The sequence below is a fragment of the Zootoca vivipara genome, chromosome 5 (genome assembly GCF_965207765.1).
Source record: "Zootoca vivipara chromosome 5, rZooViv2.hap1.1, whole genome shotgun sequence".
NCBI lineage: Eukaryota > Metazoa > Chordata > Lepidosauria > Squamata > Lacertidae > Zootoca > Zootoca vivipara.
This window is the reverse complement of record NC_142588.1, coordinates 85775053-85799226: the sequence shown is the minus strand read 5'-3', so window position 1 is coordinate 85799226 and position 24174 is coordinate 85775053. Positions and strand designations below refer to the sequence as shown.

At 47.6% G+C, this 24174-nt stretch overlaps 2 long non-coding RNA genes across 3 annotated transcripts; both read right to left on the bottom strand.

The window, feature by feature from the left end:
* Positions 1–526: 526 nt before the first annotated feature.
* Positions 527–1582, bottom strand: LOC148685763 (uncharacterized). The gene is made up of 2 exons (XR_015949901.1): positions 1468–1582; positions 527–741 (listed from the first exon to the last, which is right to left on the bottom strand). It is a non-coding gene; the product is annotated as an uncharacterized LOC148685763 (long non-coding RNA).
* A 7385-nt stretch (positions 1583–8967) lies between these two features.
* Positions 8968–15434, bottom strand: LOC148685762 (uncharacterized). Of its 2 annotated transcripts, none has more exons than XR_015949899.1 (3): positions 15330–15434; positions 14275–14454; positions 8968–9110 (listed from the first exon to the last, which is right to left on the bottom strand). It is a non-coding gene; the product is annotated as an uncharacterized LOC148685762 (long non-coding RNA). The 2 variants fall into 2 exon arrangements; XR_015949900.1 differs by lacking the exon at positions 8968–9110 and adding an exon at positions 11390–12435.
* Between the last annotated feature and the right edge of the window lie 8740 nt (positions 15435–24174).

Below are 24174 nucleotides of genomic sequence, written 5' to 3'. Positions count from 1 at the left end.
AGATGACCCCAAACTTTTCCAGTTAAAATATAGAATTTGGGATATGGCCATTGCCTTTCAAATGGTGAGCATTCGCTATACAGTGGTACCTCGGTTTATGAACACAATTGGTTCCGGAGGTCTGTTCATAAACTGAAGCGTTCATAAACTGAAGCGAACTTTCCCATTGAAAGTAATGGAAAGTGAATTAATCAGTTCCAGATGGGTCCGCGGCGTTCGTAAACCGAAAATCCGTAAACCGAGGTGTTCATAAACCGAGGTTCCACTGTATCTCCTGTTCAAGTATGTGGTGTGGGGCTTACCTGCCCACTAACCCAATCATAGCTGCCAAGTTTTCCCTTTTCTCACGAGGAAGCCTATTCAGCATAAGGGGAAATCCCTTAAAAAAGGGGATAACTTGGCAGCTATGAACCCAATATTTTATTCAAACAAGGCCCCTTGGTATGATGTGAATGAGACCATAGACTCTCATTTCTAGAGCTCATCGCAAGCTGGATAAAAGGTGGTCACTCATTCATTAACCATATTTTCCATACCACAGGCTTTCTTCTTTTATTATACAGAGAGTCAGTGCTCAGCAAGATGCTCTCCGCGTTAGATGCTCTAGGAAAATTGCACATGAAACTATTCTGAAGAGATGCTGGAGGCCGGCTGCATCGTGCGCAACACACAACAATCTCACACCGCGGGATTCATAATGCAGATTACGAGAGTGCTTGGAAATCATGACGTGAGCAGATGCTGTAGGGAAGAAGGGGGTTGGGCGGAAAACAGGGTAGGGATTACAGATTGTTCTTCTCTATGTATGATAAGCCTCTTGCCTTTCTCCATCCCATCTGAGGATCTCTAGTGAAAGATCACAAAATCGCAAGACTCTTCTTGAGTCAGAGGGGGAGGGGAGCCTGTAGGATTGTCCTGCTGCTGTGTAGCAGGGCCAGCCTCTGACTCCTCTCTGTCTGAGTCTGTGCTCACACTGTGACCCTCGGCCTCTTACCCTGTCCTGGAAGAACCTCTTTCTCCTGACCCCCCTGCTTCTATCACCTCCCAGCTCCTCCCTTCTGCAGACTGTGCTTCAGTGTCCCATCACCAGGATCCAGGATCTAAGTCTTCCATGGGGGGGGGGGTCTTGGGTGGGCAGCTCCCACTACTGTTCCTCATCCAGCCAGTCCCTAACATTGTGGGATCTGCATGCAATAGATCTCTCCCCTACTTGTATATGCAAGAACCGCAATGCAAAAGCATGCACTTTAATTAATTTCTGTTTTGAGTAAGATTATTATTTAATCCTCCCTCTTTTTTTGCAGCTGCTTCTTTCCAAAGCAGGTTTGGCTTGCAGGGTGTGTGAATTCCATTAGAGAATTTAACAGATGTAATTTGCTAAATCAAGAACCTCGCCTTGGCTAAATCAAGAATCTGTTATAATCGGGGACTCGCTGGAGTCACAGCCTTTCGCAGGTCTCAACCTACCTTCTGCAACTGCATAGAGCAGGAATTCAACGGGGTGGTGAAGGGGAGGCTTTTCCTGATAACGGTGGTCTGAATTCAGGGGGGGGGGAGCATAAACCTCTTCTGGCTTCATTATCTGGGGAAAGCAAGAGTGGGGAAGTGGATGCAGTCAATCAAATCCAACAAGAATCATTGGGATGGTGTCAACTGTATATGGCCTGGCTGGAATGTGCATGCATGTGTGAATGAAATGATTGTGTTTGTTATGTATGTGTGTATGTGAATGAGGTTTTTATATGTGTTAAGATCACAGAATTATAGATGGGAGGGGCCCTGAGGATTATCTTGTCCAACCCTCTGCAATGCAGGAATATGCAGCTGTTCTGTTGGGGGGGCCCTCAAACCTGTGACCTTTGTGTTATGCTCTAACCAACTGAGCTATGTGAGCATGTGTGAACAGGGGTGCATGCATGTGCATTTGCCTCGCCCCCACTGGCATGTATCCTGGACCCCTTTTTGTAGTGGGGAAAAGGTCCCCCAGTCCTGGTCTATACAAAGCCAGTGAGGGGGAAGAAGAGGAGGATGAGGAGGATGAGGATGAGTTTGGACTTGATATCCCACCTTTCACTCCCCTTAAGGAGTCTCAAAGCGGCTAACAATCTCCTTTCCCTTCCTCTCCCACAACAGACACCCAGTGAGGTGAGTGGGGCTGAGAGACTTCAGAGAAGTGTGACTTAGCCTAAGGTCACCCAGCAGCTGCATGTGGAGGAGCAGAGACACGAATCGGATTATGAGTCCACCACTCTTAACCACTACACCACGCTGGGGAGGGTCCCAATACACACATACACATACAAAGGAGGACCTGAAAGGGTTGATGTATCATTGCAGATCAGGTCAAGAAGCTCTGGACTTGGGGAGGATGCACTTCATATGCAGAAGTGTAAGGGTGACTCCCTACAGGGAGCCAGCCCCCATCATCCTGACGTCCACCTCGCCAAGCACAGGGAGCAGCAGAGGTTCTGAAGCAGCCAGGGGGGAGGGGAAAGACTCAGAGGAAGAGGGAAGCCAGTGTGCAGAACGATGGGAAGGCTCAGGGGAGGAGAGATGTAGGCAAGGGCTCAAGGATGCTGGAGAGCCCTTCCACCGCCTTGACAGGGAGGAGACTGAGAGGGCATCGCTCCTTCCGGCGCAAGAGTTAAAGAGAGCACTGTGACGCAGGTCAAGGGGGAGGCGCTTCGGGGTGCCCCGACTACTTTGCTGGTGTAGAAACAGACGTACGCCATTGTCGGATTCTGATTCGGAATGAGAGGTCATGTTTTAAGCTGTCTCTGCACTGTAAATACTTAGCACAATAAAAGTATTTAAAGACAAACTGGACTCAAGCGGAGTTACTCTAGAGTAGCCACGACGACCCTCTGACAAGAAGGAACCAGGTTCAGTCTCAGCGATCTGCAGGTATTGTTGAGGAATACCCCTGCCTGAACCCCTGGCGAACTTCTGCCAACCAGTGTAAGACAGCATCGAGCTGAATAATAATAATCAGTGATATTTTTCTAGAAAAAGGTGCCGGAGCTCACCTTGAACACCTCCCTTGTTCTCTCAGAATGGCAATGGGGCTCACTTGAGAAGTGCCGGAACTGAGTTCCGGTGAGTTCCGGCTAAAAAAGGCAGCAGCAGCAGCAACAACAACAAAAACAACAACAACGATTTTATTATTTATACCCCACCCATCTGGCTTGGTTGCCCCAGCAACTCTGGGCCAATTGTCTTACTCAGCATTAAGGTCGCTTCCCACCTAGTTTTATATTTGCACCATACAGAATATGAAAAAGGTAAGGTAAAGGTAAAGGGGACCCCTGACCGTTAGGTCCAGTTGCAGACAACTCTGGGGTTGCGGCGCTCATCTCACTTTACTGGCCAAGGGAGCTTCCGGGTCTTGTGGCCAGCACAGGGCCGGTGCTAGGGTATTTTGCGCCCTAGGCGAGATCACCTTCTGGCACCCCCCCAGCCAATCATATTTCAAACACAGGGTGCTGGGCCCCCAGGGGTGCCCCAGCAAGCACAGCAAGCTGGGGAGCTGCGCGGCCCCGCCGGCGGCCTCCCCCCTCCCTGCACACCGCCAGATGGCTGGTGGGCACAACCAGCCACCAAGCCCCACGGCTCTGCCGCCGCCACCCCTGCCTCAATTGGCGCATGCCCCCCTCCCCAACCCTCCTCGACCTGCCCCCCTGCGGGCAGGCGTGTCATCGTCGGCGCTGCTGCCGCCTCTCCCGCTCCTGGGCGGGCTGCGAGCTGCCCACCTCACCTCCCGTCCCACGCGGGGAGTCCCGAGCCAGCAGGACCGGGGCAGGCGGTGGCGGGCAGGCGTGAGGGTCTACAACCGGAGCGCTGAAAGGGTGGCCCCAGAGGCGGAGAGGTGTGAAGGCAGCCCTGCCTGCCAGGTCCCTTCCCGAGCCGTGGGTGTGGTGGCACGGGTGGTGGGGCGTGGCGCTCCCAGCCTCCGCGAGCGCCTATTGCAGCCCAGAGCTTCCGGGCACCACGGCTGGCGCTCTCCTGTCTGCTTGCAGCCCCAGCAGCGCGTTGTCACGCTCTTGCTCGCTGTGCTGGCGGAGAGGGAAGGCGCTGCCGGAGCCCTCGCTCTCCCTTCTGGGCACGGCGGGTGGGCGAGCGGCGGGCGGCGGCAGGGGGTGGGGGGCAGGCTCCAGCGCCCCCTCCATTTTGGCTCCCTAGGAAACTGTCTAGTTCGCCTTAATGGACGCGCCGGCCCTGGGCCGGCATGACTAAGCCGCTTCTGGCGAACCAGAGCAGCGTACAGAAATGCCATTTACCTTCCCGCTGGAGCGGTACCTATTTATCTACATGCACTTTGACGTGCTTTTGAACTGCTAGGTGGGCAGGAGCTGGGACTGAGCAACGGGAGCTCACCCTGTCGTGGGGATTCGAACCGTCGACCTTCTGATCGGCAACCCTTAGGCTCTAAGGTACAAGTACCTAAATATTTGCAGGATCCTGATCTTCTTCTCTCTCTCTTTGCACTAAGTAAGTAAGTAAGTAACCAAGCCCTTGCTTTCTCCGTAGCTGAACTGTAAATAAAATCATTTCCAAAAAAAGAGCACTAATTTAGAAGAGCGTGATTATTAAATGCATTGCCAAAATCTGGCATGGTTAATATATTGCGCAGTGCTTGAGCTGAAGTATCTTAAAAAACACACACAAAGAGATGTGAAAGGAAAGGAAATCAACATCTTGCTAAATTGGATGTTGTTGGTTTTTTTTTTAAAAAAAAATCCTATAATTGAGGCTGCTACTTCATTTCCATTTGTAAAACAGATTGAGTTTCCCTTCTATCTACTAATGGATTTGGTTTATCTCATATACTAATTACTGGCATTTGCATGGTTGGTACAGACCATTTGTTAACAGGAGGTTCATTCAGGAGAAGTCAGGCTGACACAGTTAACCTGTGAATGGCCAGAGAGGAGCCCCAGAAGCTTGTATGCAAATAGGCACTTTCCCGCTCACAACTTAAAACAATAGCAGCGTCCCTTGTTCTGCTATTTGCAAAGTATGTATAACTGTGTTGCTTTTTAGGATATCTCTGATTTTCTTCTTTTAAATCCATAACTGAGCTATGATATTCAAGGGTGAACTCTCAGAAATCGGTGGAAATGTTCAAAGCCTTGCTGTGAATATTATAATTTTGCACAGTCCAGATCACAATGTGCCCCCTGCAATTGCTAATTATTCTTGCTAATAGTAATATATTTGTGTACAAAATTCACAATGGAGCATTTGAACACACATCACATTACATAACAATTCATCTTCCACACAAGGCACATTTTAAAACAAAACATGAATTTTTAAAACTAATTGTTTGTCTCTCTCTGTGTGTGTGTAATATCCTAGATAGGCTTCATTTGGTAAAGATAAGTGATTAATACAGACTCTTGAGCTAACTTACAAGTTCACCTGAATGACAGAAGAAATGGATTCTTCCCATTCACCCCCCCCCAAATTCACACATGCATTTCCTGTTGTAGAATGCTCTTCCCAGGGAGCCTCACCTGACAGCTATGGAGAAACCACTTCGTATTTGGAGTCTCCTAAGACCATCAAGGCCACCTTTCAGAAAGAAAAAGATGGATGCACAGAGACAGACAACACAGGAGAAGAGACAGTGGAGCAGACAGTGGGTACACCTGGGTGGCAGCAGGGAAAGGAAGTTGAAGCCCCACTGTATGAGCAGAGGTCTACTTTGGGGCATTAGCTTTTGCCCAGAGGGAGAGAATAGCAGATTTAGACTGATACGCCACAGATAGAATCAATGAACTGGATTCAATTAGTGAGTCCCACTAGTGCAAGGTGGTCTGCTAGTGCAGTGGAGATTTTTGCCCCTTCTCCTGCCCCCATGTGCTCCCCCCGCCCCTAAATTTGGGTGTGTGTGTCCGGGAAACCCCCAGAACATTGTGCAGGTAGGAGGAGACGAGAGGGGAGATCGTTCTGTTTGGCAAGCCGTAGAGTTTGCACTGACGGAACCCTCTCTTTAGCGCTACATTGAATTCTTCTTAATATGAAAGACACCCTTTTTTAAAAAAGAAAAAAGAAAAGCAAAGCAAAAGCATCTTAGACTGGAAATATTGATGCTGCAAAATGTTTTCAAAGTAGCTTCTGGATCTAAATGGAACATCTGCAGGCTGCTGGTCACCCTAGCTGCCAAGTCTCCCGTTTTTCCCGGGAAACCCCCGTTTTTCCAGCTGTCCCCAGCTGAAAAACCGGATTTTTTTGTTTTCCCCCGGTTTATTCTGGCGCGGCGGCCATTTTGGAACAGGGCAGAGCAGCATCAAAAGTCGCTTCTGAGCATGCTCCGCCCAGTTCCAAAATGGCGGCAGCGCTACTTCCGGTCTGCTACTTCCGGTCCAGTCCCTTATTTCTCAGGCCAGAACTTGGCAGGTATGCTGGCCACATTAGCCAATGCAGACTCATTGAGACTGGTGACTCCAAGTAGGAATCTGAATGCATCGTTTTAGCCCAATCCCCATGTGATAAAGCATGGCCTTGCTTCTGCCATGGCGTGCTGCAAACTATGTCAGGAGGTTGGCTCAGTGGCCTCTCAACTCTGGCGCTTGCCTAATAATGCTGTATCCCTGGCCAATTATGGAATATTAGACACATTTGAGGAAGGGCCATGGCTCAGTGGCAGAGAGCAGGCTTTGGAGAGAAACCTGCCTGAAACTGCTGCCGGTCCGTGTACACAATGCCGAGTTGGGTGGACCAGTGGCCTGACTTAGTGCAAGGCAGTTTCTTATTTCCTAAGGTTCCGTGGTACAATACAGACAACAGGTGGAGTGGAGGGCACAACAAATCCAGTGTCATCAAGTTCTTAGCATATGGCCAATGGCAGTTACGGTAGCTAACTAATTGATTTTTCATGGATTCATTGCAGACTGGGGATGGGGCCAGTTCAGACAATCACCTAAGTCATCATTCAAGCTCACCAACTTCCCTCCCTCCCTTTTGCAGGGTGTCTGAACTTAAGGAACAGCAGTTTGTTCTCACCCAAGTTGTTTAAATGAGCTTGTGTGTTAATTTTGTAGCCTCAGCTTGAGAGTGCCTCATTCATTTCTCCCCCCCCCCTGGATGTTCACCCTAAGAAGGTTCAGGAATCCCCGTGCTTCTTCCAAGGAACATTTCAGCCAGTTTAGCAAGTAAACAAACAAAAGCCAGCTGACCCTTTCCTTTCATCCAGTTTGACCATTTTGAGGTCGCCATATGCAATTTCCGTGACAAACTGCATAAGGCAAAATATGTGAATACATATTTTCTAATATGCTGGATGGAACCAGAGCAAGCTACAGGAGATATATTTCACACACAGAGGTACCTGCTCTTAGAAAATAACATAGGGCTGTTGCAAATTCTAATCTCTTTGGCCATAAATTTCAACCGCAGCTGACTGAAGAGCTGTCTCCATAAACGAGGTCTCTGTTGTTAATGATGATGTGTGTCCCTTAATGTTGCAGCAAGAGAATCATGTAATGAGCATGAAAATAACTGGACGAAAGAAACAACAGGCATAGCAGAAAAGCTGTATTGCTGGCAATTAACAAGGCCCGCTGGTGCCCCAATAAACATGCAGCAATTATGAGGTGCCCCCCCCTTAAAGGAAACCTGGGACAGCTGGGAGTATCTAATTCTTACAGTGCTTCAGGATTTGGGCCTCTGCCATTAGCCCTTGAACTCTGAGTCGTGATTCGCAGCTTGGGAGTTTAGACAGCCAATCACGTTGGGATTGGGAGTGGCCTAGGCTTTCAAGAATGTATATAAGCAGCTGCTTTGCCCCCGTTCCCCAGTTATGTAGCTCAATAAAGGTTCTTGCTGTTATCACTGTGTCTTGCCTCGTAGGAACCCATCTGCACTTCAGGTCCCATCTGCACCATAAATTTCAAGTGAAATTACACCACTTTTAAAAAATTCCTTCAGTAGCACCTTAAAGACCAACTAAGTTTATATTTTGGTATGAGCTTTCGTGTGCATGCACACTTCTTCAGATACACTAGAAACAGAAGTGTCAGACCCTATATATATACAGAGGGTGGTGGGGGTGGGTGGGAATGGGAGATGGGCTGATGGGAGTGGTAAACCTGTAGATGGGTGTTAATGGCTGCTGATGGCTGCAATTAGTCCTGGGCTGAGGTGCTAAAGAAAGCTTGATCATGCATAATGAGATAAGAATCCGATATCTCTATTCATCCCAGGTGCTTCCATGGTTTTAAGCTTGGTAATGATTTCCAATTCAGCAACTTCCCTTTCCAGTCTGTTCCTGAAATTTCTCTGTAATAAAACAGCTGCTTTGAGATCTTGTATAGAATGTCCTGGGAGATTGAAGTGTTCTCCTACTGGTTTTTCAGTCTTAAGGTTCCTGATGTCAGATTTATGTCCATTTATCCTTTGGCGTAGGGTTTGGCCTGTTTGTCCAATATAGAGAGCTGAAGGGCACCGTTGGCATTTGATGGCATACACAATGTTAGAAGATGAGCAATTAAATAGTCCTGAGATGGTATGTTGGATGTTGTTGGGGCCAGTAATGATGTTGTCCGGGTGTATGTGGCAGCAAAGTTGGCATCTGGGTTTATTGCAGGCTCTGGTACCAGTGTCCATGTTAAGTCTGGTGGTTGTATTATTGTGGGTGAGGAGTTGTTTAAGATTGGGTGGCTGTCTGTAGGCAATGAAAGGTCTTCCTCCCAGAGCTTGAGAAAGGGAGCTGTCATTGTCCAGGAGAGGCTGTAGATCTCTGATGATGCGTACAGCCTCTCCTGGACAATGACAGCTCCCTTTCTCAAGCTCTGGGAGGAAGACCTTTCATTGCCTACAGACAGCCACCCAATCTTAAACAACTCCTCACCCTGCTTCAACTCAGACCAACACGGCTACCTACCTGTAACTACACCACTTTAAACAGTCACGTCTTCCCCACAAGAATCCTGGGAAGTGTTCAGAAAGGGACAACCAGAATGATTAAGTGTTTTAGATTTTTATTTTTATTTTAGTTGAGGGAAAAGGCGAGTAAGAGGCAACGTGATCGAAGTATATAACATTATTTAAGACATGGAGAAAGTGGAGAGATGATCTGCCTGTGTCCTATGAGCACCCACAGAGACCTGAATGATAAAGAAATTGAAGAAACGAAAAGAAAAATATAAGGGTCGGGGAAACTTTTATTCCAATGTCCCAAGGGGAACACCTTTCTGGCAAGCTTCGGTTCCTGCTAGTTTCCAAGGAAAGCAAGCAGATTTTTTGGCAATGTTGTATTATGTGTAAGAAGAAAAGAAAAGGAGCACTTGCAATTTCAAGAACAAATGAGATGTCGGCCATTAGACGCTGTGCAATAATGCCGCCCCTAGACTCCCCATTCTTTAAGATTAGAATGGATTTGTAACCGTCTCGTCTGGGAAATTTCCTAACATTTTTTCTCTATGAAATAATTATTTCCAGAAATGAGGGAAGTATCTCTCACAGAGTTTAATGGCATTATAGCCAGAAGGGCTATATTTTAAGTACAGCAGGCGGGTGGGGGATGACAGCCCACAAATACACATAAAATAAAAATTTGAGGTTTGAAGTGGCCAGATTCTGTGCAGCTGATTGTTTTCTTTATTGATCACATTTCTACCCAACCTTTTTCTACAAAGAGCGCAAGGCGGTGTACCTTTCCTCATTTAATCTCCACAGCAACCCTGTGAGGTAGGTTAGGCTGAGAGTGAGTGACTGGCCCAAGATCACCCAGTGAGCTTCTTGGCTGAGTGGGGATTCAAACCCTGGCCTCCCAGGTCCTAGTCCAACACTCTAACCACTGCGCCACGAGGGCTGCCCCAACATAACTCACTTTGGGCCCTAGAGGTTTAAAGCAGCAAAGTGCAGTGAAGTTAACCATGTTGGGGGTGGTTTTTGCCCCTCTCCCACTTATTTCCTTTAGGATAAAAAAAGAGTCACCTGTTGGTCTTGCATGTTAGCCAAACAGACCAGCCAGGAGACATATAGGGCTGCACTGTGAAAAGTTTGGAGGCTAGCCAGGGCATACATAACCAATCCAAAACAGTCGTCGAAAAAGGAGGACGGGCAGGTGCTCAACATCTATTTTGGGGAAATCGGGGTGGGGACCAGATCTTGACCCCGGATCAGGAGAGAGGTACACTGGTGATTCTGGAGCTCTGCCCAGTAAGTAGATAGATCTCCTCTTCCAAGTACAGCATACTGGTGCACAGTCCAGAGTGCAGTGGTATACTGGTAAATTTTGAAGTGCAAGAAGTTATCATGACAGCCCCCATTGCTATGCTTTTAAGGAGAGTCTAAAAATGAACACAGCTGTGTTGGCATCTCTCCCTTCCTCTTTCTTCTTACACACACACCAAACAGCACACGTACAATGCACAATGCTCGATTCATTAGGATCAGCATGGCTGCAAATGCAGGCATAATATCCCGAGGGTAAACTCTACTGCCAGCTCAAATGCAACCTTTTGTATTTAAAAAATGAGAAATGCAAACAACCTTGCAAGGAAATGTTGCCCTTGGAACTGTCAGTGTGAAGCAGAAACCCCATGAAAGGAAAGCAAAGAAGTAACCAGCCTCTGTTTCACTGGTTCCTCCTTCTCTGTCTTCTTAAGAATACTTGAAAACCTCATTCTTACCTCATTCATGTGCTGGAGCCCATCAGTTACCCTAACGCTTTGCAAACGCCATCTCTGCTTTATCCTTATCCCATTTCCATCCTGCCGTTCTTCCAAGGTGCTTGTGGCAAAGTACATAGTTTCCCCCCTTTTTTTTATCCTCACAAGAACCCTGTGAGGTAGTTTACATGGGCGTACCCAGGATCAAAACTAGGGGGGGGGCAAGGGGAGGGGCCAAGGCACGGAAGGGGAGGGGCCACGAAGTGGGCGGGAACGGCGAACTCGCGCTCCGCCGGGCTGTGCCCCTCCCTAGAAGCAGGGCTGGTGGGCGGAGCCCAGCCCAGCGGAGCGCGAGTTTAGCGTTCCCGCCCGCCGCGCCGCGCTCTCTGGTTCCCCGCCACGCTTGGCCTTGCCAGAGGGCGTGACAGGGAGCTGGAGGGAGGGCGCAGCGCGGCGGGCGGGAACGGCGAACTCGCACTCCGCCGGGCTGTGCCCCTCCCTAGAAGCAGGGCTGGTGGGCGGAGGCGGAGCCCAGCCCAGCGGAGCGCGAGTTCGGCGTTCCCGCCCACCGCGCCGCGCTCCCTGGTTCCGCGCCGCGCTTGGCCTTGCTTGAGGGCGCGCCGGGGAGCTGGAGGGAGGGTGCGGCGCGGCGCGGCGGGAATGGCAAACTCGCGCTCCGCCGGGCTGTGCTCCGCCTCTGCCCACCAGCCCTGCTTCTAGAGTAGGGCAGCTGCCCTAACTTGCCCCGTGGTGGGTACGCCCTTGGTAGTTTAGACCAAGAATTACACACTTGCATCTACCCATATATTAAAATGTCCCTGCATGTGCAAAACCAGCATAGTGGGAGATGATTTGCTATTTCCCTTTTCCCTGAAAGGCAATATTTGCATGTATAGATGGTTGTTGTTTTGACATATGGGAAGCATTTGGAAGGCCCTTCTGCTGTCTGAAATGGAAAGGCCCAACCCAAGACAGTTTGTGTGGATTTGCTGATACCTGAAGGAATGCCCCTCCCCATATAAACTGTCCCGGACTCTGCGTACATCATCTGAGGCCCTTCTTCATGTGCCTCCTCCACGTTAGGTCTGGAGGGTCGCAGCATGAGAATGAGCCTTCTCTGTGGTGGCCCCCCATTTGTGGAATGCTCTCCCTGGGGAGGTTCATTATATATATTTTAGGCGCCAGGCGAAAACGTTCCTCTCCAACCAGGCCTTTAGCTGATTACGATTCTACAGTCTTTTAAATGCTGTGGGAAGGGGTTATTGCTTTGTTTTGCTGTTTTGTTTCACTTATTTACTTGTTTTTATCCTGTATTTTCTTCTGTGAACCACCCTGAAATCTTATGATGAAGGGTGGCATATAAATCAAATGAATGAATGAATGAATCATGTTTTGGCTGTTAAGTCCATTATTCTGATAGGAGAATGCAGAAATAAACATAACGGCAGAGGCCATCGATGCAACCACGATCCTTTCATCCCAATCCAGTGAATGGCAAAGACATCTGCCGTATCCAAATTGCGCCATTCAGTTGATATTAAGATCCTCCTTTGCATTCTCCATGGACTCTGTGGCCAGCATTCTTCTGTGAACTCATCATCTCCAGAGTACGTGTGTCTAGACAGCACAGGGATGATAAGGAGCTGAGCGAACACTACCATCCCTTTTCAGCCACCAACTGCAGCATGTTCTTGAGTGTTTGCTTTCATCTCTGTACAAGTGACTCATGCGATGGGATTTCCATTGGTTCCTTATGGGGAACTCTTTGCACTCAAATAACTTAGGCAATTTGGATATATACAATATATATGTATTTCTGCATAGAGAAGAAAAGAGAGCTACCGGTAATTTCCAGATTTATTCTGTCTTGTTTCAGACCTCATGCGTTACTCATCCCTTCCCCTCCCTCCCTTCCTCTAACATGACATCCCTTTTCAAAATGAAGGGCAAGGAACAAAACCTGGTTTATTTGTGTCAACATGTAAGGTCCTGCCTAGCTCTCCAAGGCTCGCATATAACAAAAGCAACGGCAAGCGGGACACATAGCGAGGGTGTTGCAATGGTGGAGAGGGCAAACAGGTCTAGGGAACTCTTGTCAGTGGATCCCTTTTGGAATGTGGATCCTTGCAAAAGCTAAGCAGATCCTGGTCTGGTCAGTGCTTGGATTGGTGACTTTGTGGGAACCACATGAAGCTTTGGCTTCCATGACGGGAGAAGGGCAGGAGATCAGTGTTAGGAAGTAAATAAACAAACAAACTTCACATGGGAAGTCAGGAGAAGGAAAGTCTGCATGAACGGTTACTATTTCAGAATTGGGAGGGCTTCCCCCTCCCCCCCCCAGCCAGAACTCACCTGAGTTCAGATCTGGCACCTCTCAGGTGGGCGCCATCACCATGCTAACAGAAAGAGGGAGGTGTTCATGGTGAGTTCTGGCACCTCTTTTTCTAGGAAAATAGCACTGGGAATTGCAGACCCTCCAAGTGTCCCTATTTTACAGGGACAGTCCCGGGTTTACAGAAGCCATCACGGTTTCTGAATTGATCCTGGAATGTCCCGCTTTTCCTTAGGACGTCCCTATTTTCATTGGAGAAATGTTGGAGGGTATGGAATTATGCGACCCACCGAGCCAAGGAGATAAGTAACTATACAGAAGAAGTCTGAAGGGAGCACTGTACAGTGGTACCTCGACAACTGAACGATTCGACTTCCGAAGGTTTTGACTTCCAAAGTTGACAACCCTGGAAGTTTTTTTGCCCCGCGCGCCCTGCACGCGCATTCTGCGCCTGTGCAAAGCGGCGCATGGGGTCGGCACATGCACAGAAGTGAGAAATTGCGCTTCGTGCATGCGCAGAAGTGGCACTTCGACAACCGAAGACGGCCATGGAGCAGATCGTCTTTGTAAGTCGAGGTACCACTGTATAGGGAAGTTTTTAAAAATGTTTAATGTTTGTTTATGTTTTTATATATGTTGGAAGCTGCCCAGAATGGCAGGGGCAACCCAGTCAGATGGGTGGGGTATAAATATTATTACTATTACTACTGAAGAAATGTTGGTGGGTATGGAATTGGGGTTCAATCAGAAGGCCCAGAGAAGACCTGGAATGCGAAAGTGAGATGAGATAGCAAATATGAAGCCTGATGTTCTTTCTTGTACGGATGAAGTTCTTTCTTGGAAGAAATAATGTGGAGGGGGTTTAGTATGCAGCCCCATTTGTCAAAGGTGTCAGGTTATAACTGACTGTCCTTGCCAAGGGCGAGGTACCTACTTTTTTTTGGCTTTGGTCTCTGCATCAGATAGTTTCCACATGAACACAAGGATGAAACGAAACCACATGCAGACTGGGAAGCGTACACAATGCATTAATAACAGCGAAAGCACCTGTGATGTGTTGTAGGGCAAAGCTAATGGGAGACAAGTGACCTCTGGAAAATGCTAACTCCAAAATCCATTGGGGTGTTTGTTTAAAACATGGTGCTGGGTGATTCTAGCCGTTCCGGGAGGTGGGTTGCGGGGAGTATAGCTCACAAGACATTTAAAGCTCTATATGTAAGTGCTAACACCTTAAAATGATTGTTATGATTGTGGTGACATAACTATGGTTATAACTGTGGTCTGGAGCAACTGCTGAGAGGAATAGTGAGAGCAAAACAATACCTCATATTTCATGGGGCCACCGGTCTTTCTTTCTTAATGGAACTGGGAGGGAAAGCATTGGATTCTTCTTCACTCTATGCAGTGTTCAACCCAAAGCTGCTGCCTGACACAGAGGAGGAGGAGGAAACCGCTCCCAATACCCTTGCAAAAGTACTCTGGTGCAAAAGTATGGGCTGTGCCCTTGCCAGAGAGCAAGAAAGGAGAGGGACATTAGTAAGGAGATGAGAATGCAACATTCAGTGTCTGGTTTCGACTGGGGTGAGGGGAGGAAGGGAAGAGGGAGGCAGTTCCATAGAACCAACACACACACACACAAACAGACACACACACCCCTCCACAAACGGTGCTATCCTGCTGGGCCTCTCTGAAAACAATGCTTTCCCCCATTTGCGCGCTCTCTCTCTCTCTCTGCCAGATCTGTCACCGCTTCCACAGTCATCCAGCATTTTGGTCCATCACCCATCCCTTTCCACCCATTCCATGTCCTCACTTTGCATGGCTGCAAGACACTGAGCTGATGTAATGGGATAAACCAAAGCCAAATGGCCCAGTTTAACACAGCCGAGCCATTGACACAGATCTGCTTTGGAGCTGTATTGCAATGGTGTGATTTAAAATCTTACTTGCATTTTTAGTTTAGAATAAGGCGTGTGTGTGTGCGCACACACACACACACACAGAGAGAGAGAGAGAGAGAGAGAGAGAGAACACCCCCCCTGACCCTGGGAATATTTTTAAATTCATTTTAAAGTTTTATAAATGAATGATGAACAGGAGGATTCCTATCCATCTGTCTGTCTGTCTGTCTGTCTGTCTGTCTACCTACCTACCTACCTACCTACCTACTCTCTTTCTCTCTCACACACACACTCTTGCAAGGTGTGGTGTGAGATGAGCTATCAGCAGAAAATGGGGTACATCTGCACCTTGCATTCAATGCAATACGATACCCCTTTAAGTCACGGCTCCCCCCAAAGAATCCTGGGAACTGAAGGGTGCTGAACGTCCTTTAGCCTCTTCCAAATCTACAGTTCTATGATTCTACGACCACTAACCTTCTCTGAGATGTTGCGAGAGATCCTCAAGTGCGCCACTTCAGCTGGGCCCCTATTGGTTCCCACCCCACAATATGGCCTTCCCTTCCCCAAGCAGCCATTTGGATTCTTTGTGCACTCAGCCAGCCCTGCGTGTAACATTAGCAAACATTAGCACCCTGCCCAAGCCAGGGTGCCTTCGGAGCGCAGGGACCATTGTTTTTTTCTGCTTTGTGCCTAGCCTTGTTTCTGCAGTCTCATGCTGCCTGGCTTGCATCCAAGAATTGGCTGTTGTCAGAGTTCTGCTTTCCCTTCCCCCTCGGTGAAGATAGAAGACACCTCAGATAGCATGCACTAGTACTGTACTGCTTTCCAGCCACCTCCTTCCATCAATGCAAGTACTTGTAGAAAAATTGTGCTCCCAGCCGCCTCTATGGGGCAGCTGTAATGGGCAGTGAGGGACCTTGGCTCAAAAGCAAAGGTCTTGAAGCTCCCCGGATGGGATGGTCACAGCATTGTTTTATTAGGCGTGTCAGTTTTCACAACATACAGACTATCACTGCACCCTGCAGTGCTGGGATTCCTGATTGGCTGGCAAGATCCTACATCTGGACTGGTCACCAGCAGCTTGGATGCTGATTGGTGGCACATGGCTATATTAACCTTTCAACCTTAAAAAAATTCCTCCGTAAGTCTTAAAAACAAAACAAAACATGGTTAGTTAGCTGCACATACCCTGCATGTAATTTTCCTTGTTCCTCATGGGTACCTCAAAAAAGTAAATAAAACATATACTTAGAGATGAACAAACACTGGAAGTGAGGGGATTATGATGTTTGACGTGCATGAGGCAAATCCACCGCCACCATTCAGCCCGGACACTGAGATCCAGCACCGAGGGCCTTCTGGCAGTTCCCTCATGGCGAGAAGTGAGGTTACAGGGAAGCAGACAGAGGGCCTTCTTGATAATGGCACCCGCCCTGTGGAACGCCCTCTCAGCAGATGTCAAGGCAATAACTACAGTATTCTACTTTCAGAAGACAACTGAAGGCGGCCCTGTTTAGGGAAGTTTTTAATGTTTGATGCTGTACTGTTTTTAATATTCGGTTGGAAGCCACCCAGAGTGGCTGGGGAAACTCAGCCAGATGGGCGGGATATAAATAATAAATTATTATTATTATTATTATTATTATTATTATTATTATTATTATTATTAATCTGAGGTGCCTTGGGTGGCCTTAAGCAAGCCATTCTCCCTTTCACAGAAATAATCTCCCTGTCCATGGAAAGCTAGTATATCAAGGAAAGAAGCACTCTCCTGACATGCTAGCTTTTTCCATCCAGGGAGTGTTTTATTTTTTAAATGTGGAGAAGAATATAAACATGTGAAGTCTGATATAGTACAGACCTAGGAATTCCTGGGTCTGCACTTGTAGATTGCGTCATGGGAGAACACTCCGTCATTACGTCTTTGCGGCTGGGTCAAGGACCTGAACGAAGAGTCCTTTTCAGATGGTTCAATTACTGTACATCTATAAACTTGGACATCTCCCTCCTAGCAGTATTTCCGGCACTGTGTGGTGCCTTTCGATAAGATAACAAGGGGTTGGGCGAAAGCTATTTTCTGATTTTGGAGATACCATAGTTTGACTTCCTTCAAACATTTCCATGGCCCGCCTTTTTATTTCTTCGTGTTATGCGACAAACACATTCTACTTTCCCATTAGTAAAGCAGCGGCAGAGTGACAATAACATGTCAAATCTTCACCACCAAGAGCCAGAACATTGCCAAAACTATAAAGGATTTTGGAGGTGTCAATGGGGGCTGTTAAGCACTTTTTGATGCATAGTGCCTCTGTTTAGAGGATATCAATTATGTGTCCATTCCTAATGCCACAGCAGGACTTTAGTTGCATGTCATACTTTAGGCGAGAAAATGTCTTGGTCCAGCAATGATAAGTCCTCTCTCCACAAGTCCATCTCTTGACTGCCACCTACATTCATCCTGCAAGAAATGAGGATGTTGCTTTTCCACTCTGCCTCCTCATAGCACAATTCCCTGAATTTTCAAGATTCAGACACGAGGAGTGGACCTGGTGTGGTATCTCTCAGGAGTGGTATGTGCTGACTGAGGGCACCTGAGACTCTGAGCACCCCAAATATGTGGGCCAACAGACCAAAGACTCCACTTATTCCATCCTTCCTCCTCCCCCCCTTACCTGTTTCCCTCCAAGCCACCACAATATGAATCATGCTGTTCCGGGAATCACGTTTGCGAACGATGCAGCAGAAGCCAGGGAGCTGCAGAAATAATTGCCTTTGACAGTGGATATTCTTTGGTCTCTTGAAACGCATCGCAGGAGTCTGGAAAACAACCAGCGGCTCCTTAAAAGCTTCCTTTTAAAAAAAACGACTCTGTTTGTCGCTGGCAATAGTGACTCAGAGAACCCAATGGTTGATTCTATCTAGATGATGTAACAAGGGGTTAGAAGGCTTAGGAGGGAATTAAAATACCGCTGCAATTAGAATAAAGCCGTTTGTGTGTGTTGGCGCACAAACGCAGAAAGAATGGGGCTTTGCATTTATTAAGAGGGCTTTCTTATCAGTTGGTGTTTTTCTTCCCCCTTCCCCCAAATCACAGATGCTATTGAAACCAGGGGATTAAAAGTGTAGCAAGCTCTTCAAAACAGAGCTGATCTCATGATCTGCTGCCTTAGAATAGGTGGCAAGTTTAGTGCTATTCATCGACTGTTGGGGAGGCAACTACAGCTTTTCACAGACATAGAAGGGAAACAGAGAGGGGGGGGGGAGAGAGAAAGCGAAATATTGCCCTAGAAAGCATCAACACCCCACACCTGGCTTTGACTATGGCATATGACAATTTGGATGCCGATGTTGGGGATGTTGTTACAGGCAACGAGAGCGTATTTGGTCAAACTGCGACCTGAAAAGTTGGTTGGACTACTAGGTGGGTACTTAGTGTGGCAAACGCTGCGCGGCTAACTGAAGTTCCCTCTGATACCTGCCCCCCCCCAGCATTAGTGGTTTGTTTCTTGGCCCCAGTGGGCCCCACTGAGCACAGTGCTCTTCCAGTAGAAGCGTGTGGTACTATTGCCATGATCTGTGGTGGCTGGTTGCAACCAAGCCGCCTGCCATTTTGAATTTTCCATGGTTCCCTTCTGTCTGAGACGAATCCCCAGGAATACGGATGTTTCTGATCCATTTGCTGCTTCTACACACCGCGTGGCTTTTGTTATAAACCAGGCCTGGAGGCCTCATGGCTGCCAAGCCGACCACCGGTCAGAAGGAAAGTGGGCGGGGGCAGGCTGAGGTTGGTGCGGCAGAGCCCCTACGGTCCAGCCTCTGCTGACTGTACCCACAGATACGTGAATCTGCTGCCTCCATTGAAATAAGCATCCCTTCCAAATACCCCATTTTAAGTGGGATAGCCATGCTCTCCTCTAAGGTGCCCTGGGCTCTGCCTTCCTCCCGAGGTGCCCCAATTTTGTGCTGCTTGTGGACGGGGGAAGCAGCTCTGGCAGCAGCGTTGGGTAGGATTGCTTCCCTGCCAGAGCATCACCTCTCCTGGACAGAAAGCTGGAAAGGAGGCGCAAGGCCCATGTTCCAATTTTTATCAGCAAAATGTTGGAGAATGTGACTTACCAAGGCAGCGCTTATGAAGGAGAAATCAACAGGTGTGAGTGCACATGTGCTTGTAAAAGTTGCAGCAATGGGGTAATAATTTTCTTTTATATCTCTTTATTCGGTAGCCCAGATTCAGTTGCCTTCATCTGCATTTTGTTTCTGGCTGGCTGGGCGATGTGTTCCTTATAGCAACAGTGCCCGATTTCTTCCCACTCACAGTGCCTTTTCGGTAAATTCCCCGAAGTATTTTACGGACCTCCTTGAAATGCCATAGCGAAAGCTTACCACAGGTCATGAAATTCAATCTCATCCTGGAAACATTTCCTGGGAACCGGCTGCCTTAATATACCACAGCTCCAGTGAGTCACTGCTGCTGATTTGCAGCGCGGGATTTTTTGTGCGGCCAAATCTGTTCTCCCCTTGCAGATTCTGTGAGCAATGCCGGGACAGCTGACGGAGTGAAACAGATTAAAAGTGGCGAAGGAAACTGGGATCGCTCCTGGCAAACACACCTGCTGCTTTGGCCTACCTCAGGTCCTGTCAGAATACGAACCAGGCTGCGGAAGCAATGCCACCACCGAATGATGTTTAGGAATGACGGCTTGAATACTGAATCAAATTAACATCAGGGTGCGGGGAGAATTGAGAGAGAAGTCATTGTTCCAGGGCATGCTTGCCTAGGGCTGGTTCAGATGATGTGTACGCTGCTTTGTTACTCAGCGGCAACTGCAGTCCTGTGGTAGCGCAACTGCTTTGCAAGCCGAAGGTCCCAGGTTCAATCCCCACCACCTCCAAATAAGGAGAACCCATGGCTGAAATCCCAGAAAGCAGATGATACTGAGCTCTGGAGGGTAGGACTCAAACCAATGGCTTCAAATTACGAGTAAGGAGATTCTGACAAAACATCTGGTAGAACTTTCTGACGGGAAGAGCTGTTTGACAGGGGAATGGACTCCCTGAAAAGGTGGTTGACTCTCCTTCCTTGGAAGTTTTTAAGCAGAGGTTGGATGGCCATGGAGGTTTTATTTTTATTTTTTTTAAAAAAAATAATTTTTATTGGAGATTTTCAACTTAAAACACTTATCATAACAACATAACATAAAAATTTAGAAAAATCAATCAACTTTACCAAAAGAAAAAAAGAGAAAAAAGAAGAAAATTCAAAAAACCACAAAAATAACAAAAAAGAAGAAAAAGAAATAACATCAATCTTATCTATATCATTATCATGACTTCGACTTCCCCGTCCTACTCTTCCCGAGTCCATTTTGTACCCAACTTCAGCAGTTTTCACCGTATAGCATACTAATCTAATAATACTTTCTATATCTTTGCATAATTTAATACTTTTAAATCCTAAAAAGCTCCCTTACAAAAAATAAAAAAATAAAAAAAATCCCATCTATTAAAAACCCCTAGCCTACACTTTCCCTAAAAAATATAATAATAATAATAATAATAATAATAATAATAATAATAATAATATATTATTTATACTCCGCCCATCTGGCTGGGTTTCCCCAGCCACTCTGGGCGGCTTACAATAGAAAAATGAAATAAAACAATTAAACATTAAAAGCCTCCCCAAACAGGGCTGCCTTCAGATGTCTTCTAAAAATATTCCCATTTTATAAATCTATTACCCTCATTCTTAACCTATTACCCTTATTTTCTTAAGACCCCCCTCACTCCCCTGGGATCCCCGGCCAGCTCCTAGTAACGGCCATGGAGGTTTTAAGCAGAGGTTGGATGGCCATGGTCATGAATGCTGTAGTTGAGATTCCTGCATTGCAGGGGGTTGGACTAGATGACCCTCAGTATCCCTTCCAACTCTATGATTCTATGAACTCCTGGCAAACTGTTGCCAGCCAGTGTAAGACAGCACTGCGCTGGGTGGACCAATGGTTTTGTTCGGCATTAAGGTTGCTTCCCACGTAGTTCTATATTTAAATCATATAGAATATGCGAAAGGGCCCTACTGAGGCAGAAGCAGCTCTGGTGACAACGCCATCTTCCTCCCCACCCCCCTTTTTTTGCCCAACTCATTGGCTTCCGCTCCTGGCAGCAAAACCAAAGCTAATCTACGACCATTAATTTAAGTTGCAAAATAAACACTTTATACCTCCGAGCTTGTTTATTTTATAGTAATTGCTATCAAATACCTGGGACTGCACTATGAATCATGACAACATTTAAAATATTGAATTTTCCCGTCACAAGATCCTGGCTGGCATCCTGAGATAATCTACTTCTGCCTCCCTTCGAAGCCGTTTGGTCCTTGACGGATGAATGAGTGCCGGAGCAAGGTGTGCAAGATAGATGCTTGCCACGCTGCAACCTTCGTTGCAATGTTGCTGGAATATAAATGTGCGCACGGGCTTGGGTTTCTTAAGGGGCTTTGCAACGTTCCTTTCACCTTGCTGCAACTTCTGCAGGGTTGTTTCCTTATTAAGGCTATCAAGGGCTGCTACGGTGCTTCCAATATTGGAGCCGAGATACCCTCAATCCCAGTCCCGCAGGTTACGAGTGGGGAAGTTGCTATTGTACATGTGTCCTGTCTACAGACTTCTCATAGGTATCTGCTTGGCCCCTGTGGGTGTCAGCAATAAGCCGTCCCGGGGGCCAGTGGCTAAACTGGCCCCACAGACCAAATATGCGATTGCTCTCACAAACGTGAAGAACAACACACACAAGTCAGTAAATAAGGTGAAACTGCTTTGTTTACATATAAACTGGGAGCTCTACATTATGGCTCCCTCTCTCTAGCTTCACAGCCAGTAAAGAGAGAAAGAACAAAGGAAACAACAGTCCCACTTAGGAAGACAGTAAGACAAACATCCTGTCTACGTCACATCCACTCTGTGGAATGAAAACACATACAGTCATATGATACACAATAAACCTATGACTGCAGACGGGGAATGAATCTCCCAACAGTAGGAACAGGATGCTGGCCTAGATGGGCTGTTGGCTCTTCTAACAACAACAACAACAACAACAACATATTTATTATTTATACCCTGCCCATCTGGCTGGGTTTCCCCAGCCACTCTAGGCAGCTCCCAACAGAATATTAAAAACACGATAAAACATCAAACATTAAAAACTTCCCTAAACCAAGTTGCCTTCAGATGTCTTCTAAAAGTCAGGTAGTTGGTTATTTCCTTGACATCTGGTGGGAGGGCGTTCCACAGGGTGGGCACCACCACTCAAAAGGCCCTCTGCCTGGTTCCCTGTAACCTCACTTCTCACAGGGAGGGAACTGCCAGAAGGCCCTCGAAGCAAGACCTCAGTGTCTGGGCAGAACAATAGGGGTGGAGATGCTCCTTCAGGTATACTGGGCCAATGCTGTTTAGGGCTTTCAAGGTCAGCACCAACACTTTGCATTGTGCTTGGAAACATACTGGGAGCCAAGGTAGGTCTTTCAGGACCAGTGTTATGTGTTCTTGGCGGCCACTCTGAGTCACCAGTCCAGCTGCTACATTCTGGATTAGTTGTAGTTTCCAAGTCACCCTCAAAGTTAGCCCCACATAGAGCGCATTGCAGTAGTCCAAGCGTGAGATAAACAGAGCATGCACCACTCTGGCGAGACAGTCCGTGGGCAGGTAGGGACTCAGCCTGCGTACCAGATGGAGCTCGTAGACAGCTGCCCTGGACACAGAATTGACCTGCACCTCCATGGACAGCTGCTCTAATGTCATTCCGTATGAACTGGAAGGCGCCACTTTAAGCTTCTGCTGGGAGAAGTTTGAATCATGGGTCTGTAAAGTTGCAAGAGATCCTAAGGGTCATCTAGTCAAAACTCCCCACAATGCAGGAATCTCCACTAGATCATACATCACAGGTGGCCATCCAACCTCTGCTTATGAACCATGTGAGGAACATTTGAAGGAGCTGGGTATGTTTATCCTGGAAAAGAGGAGACTGAGGTTCTGTCACACAAAGCGTTTTGTCACATGAAGGACGGAGCAAGCTTGTTTTCTCCTGCTCTGGAGAATAGGAATCAGTGCTTTTTTTTCTAAAATAATGTTTAGGGGTACAGTGGTACCTCTGGTTGCAAATGGGATCCGTTCCGGAGGCCCGTTCTCAACCTGAAAAGGTCGCATCCTGAGCGCCGCATCTCCGCAGGTGCATGACGTAATTCGTTGCTTCTGCGCAAAGCGCGATTTAGCGCTTCTGCGCATGCATGCAGGTCACGGACGCGCCGAACCCGGAAGTAACCCATTCCAGGACTTCCAGGTTCGGCACGTCCGTATCCCAAAAAGACGCATCCTGAAGCGGACGTAACATGAGGTATGGCTGTACTCTCATTTTTACTTAAGAAAAACCACCATTTTATAGGTCAAATTGGGGAAAATAAATACAGTAAATGAACAAAAGTACAAAGATTCACAAAATGTTTACGGGTATGCGTACCCCTGCGTTCACCCCCCCCCCCCGAAAAAAGTACTGGTAGGAATCAAACCAATGGCTTCAAGTTACTAAAAAGGAGATTCCGACTACAGGAAGAACTTTCTGAGAGTAAGAGCTGTTTGACAGTGGAATGGACTCCCTCAGAAGGTGGTGGATTCTCCTTCCTTGGAGGTTTTTAAACAGAGGTTGGATGGTCATCTGTCACGGACGCTTTAGCTGAGATTCCTGCACTGCAGAGGATTGGACTAGAAGACTCTCTGGGTCCCTTCCAGCTCTACAATTCTATGATATGTTTTTGTTGGCCTTGGACTAGCCACCCTTCAGTGAGCCTACCCTTTTGCTGCCAGTATGGCCAAGCTGCTGATACTCCTCTGCTTCATTCTTGTATCGGGCAGAGCCAGAGACCCACCAGATAGTGATATTTCCTCTTCCTCACCATCACCCTGCTTGCTCGTCTCCTCTGGTCCAGAGTGAGAGGCAGGTGAACAAGCTCATGCCACAACGGTGAAGAGGAAGACCAGGCCCAAGGGGCTGTTGCCAGTGGATCCCTTGCTTGGAGCATGGGCTGCAGGGAGTTGCCCAACCATGCCAAGCCTTGACATTGGACACACAGAACTGAACTTCTGACATGCACCTGCCAATGTCAAAGCAGAAGACGAAAGCCATGCCTGGCAATTGCGGTGATGTGAACGGCTGACTCCAATGCACAGAAGCAGATGCACTTGGCCAGCTTGCTACGGTGCTCGAACCAACATGTGCAGGGACTTTCCGAGCGGCTGAAATAAAGTCAACACACTTTGAGGCAACA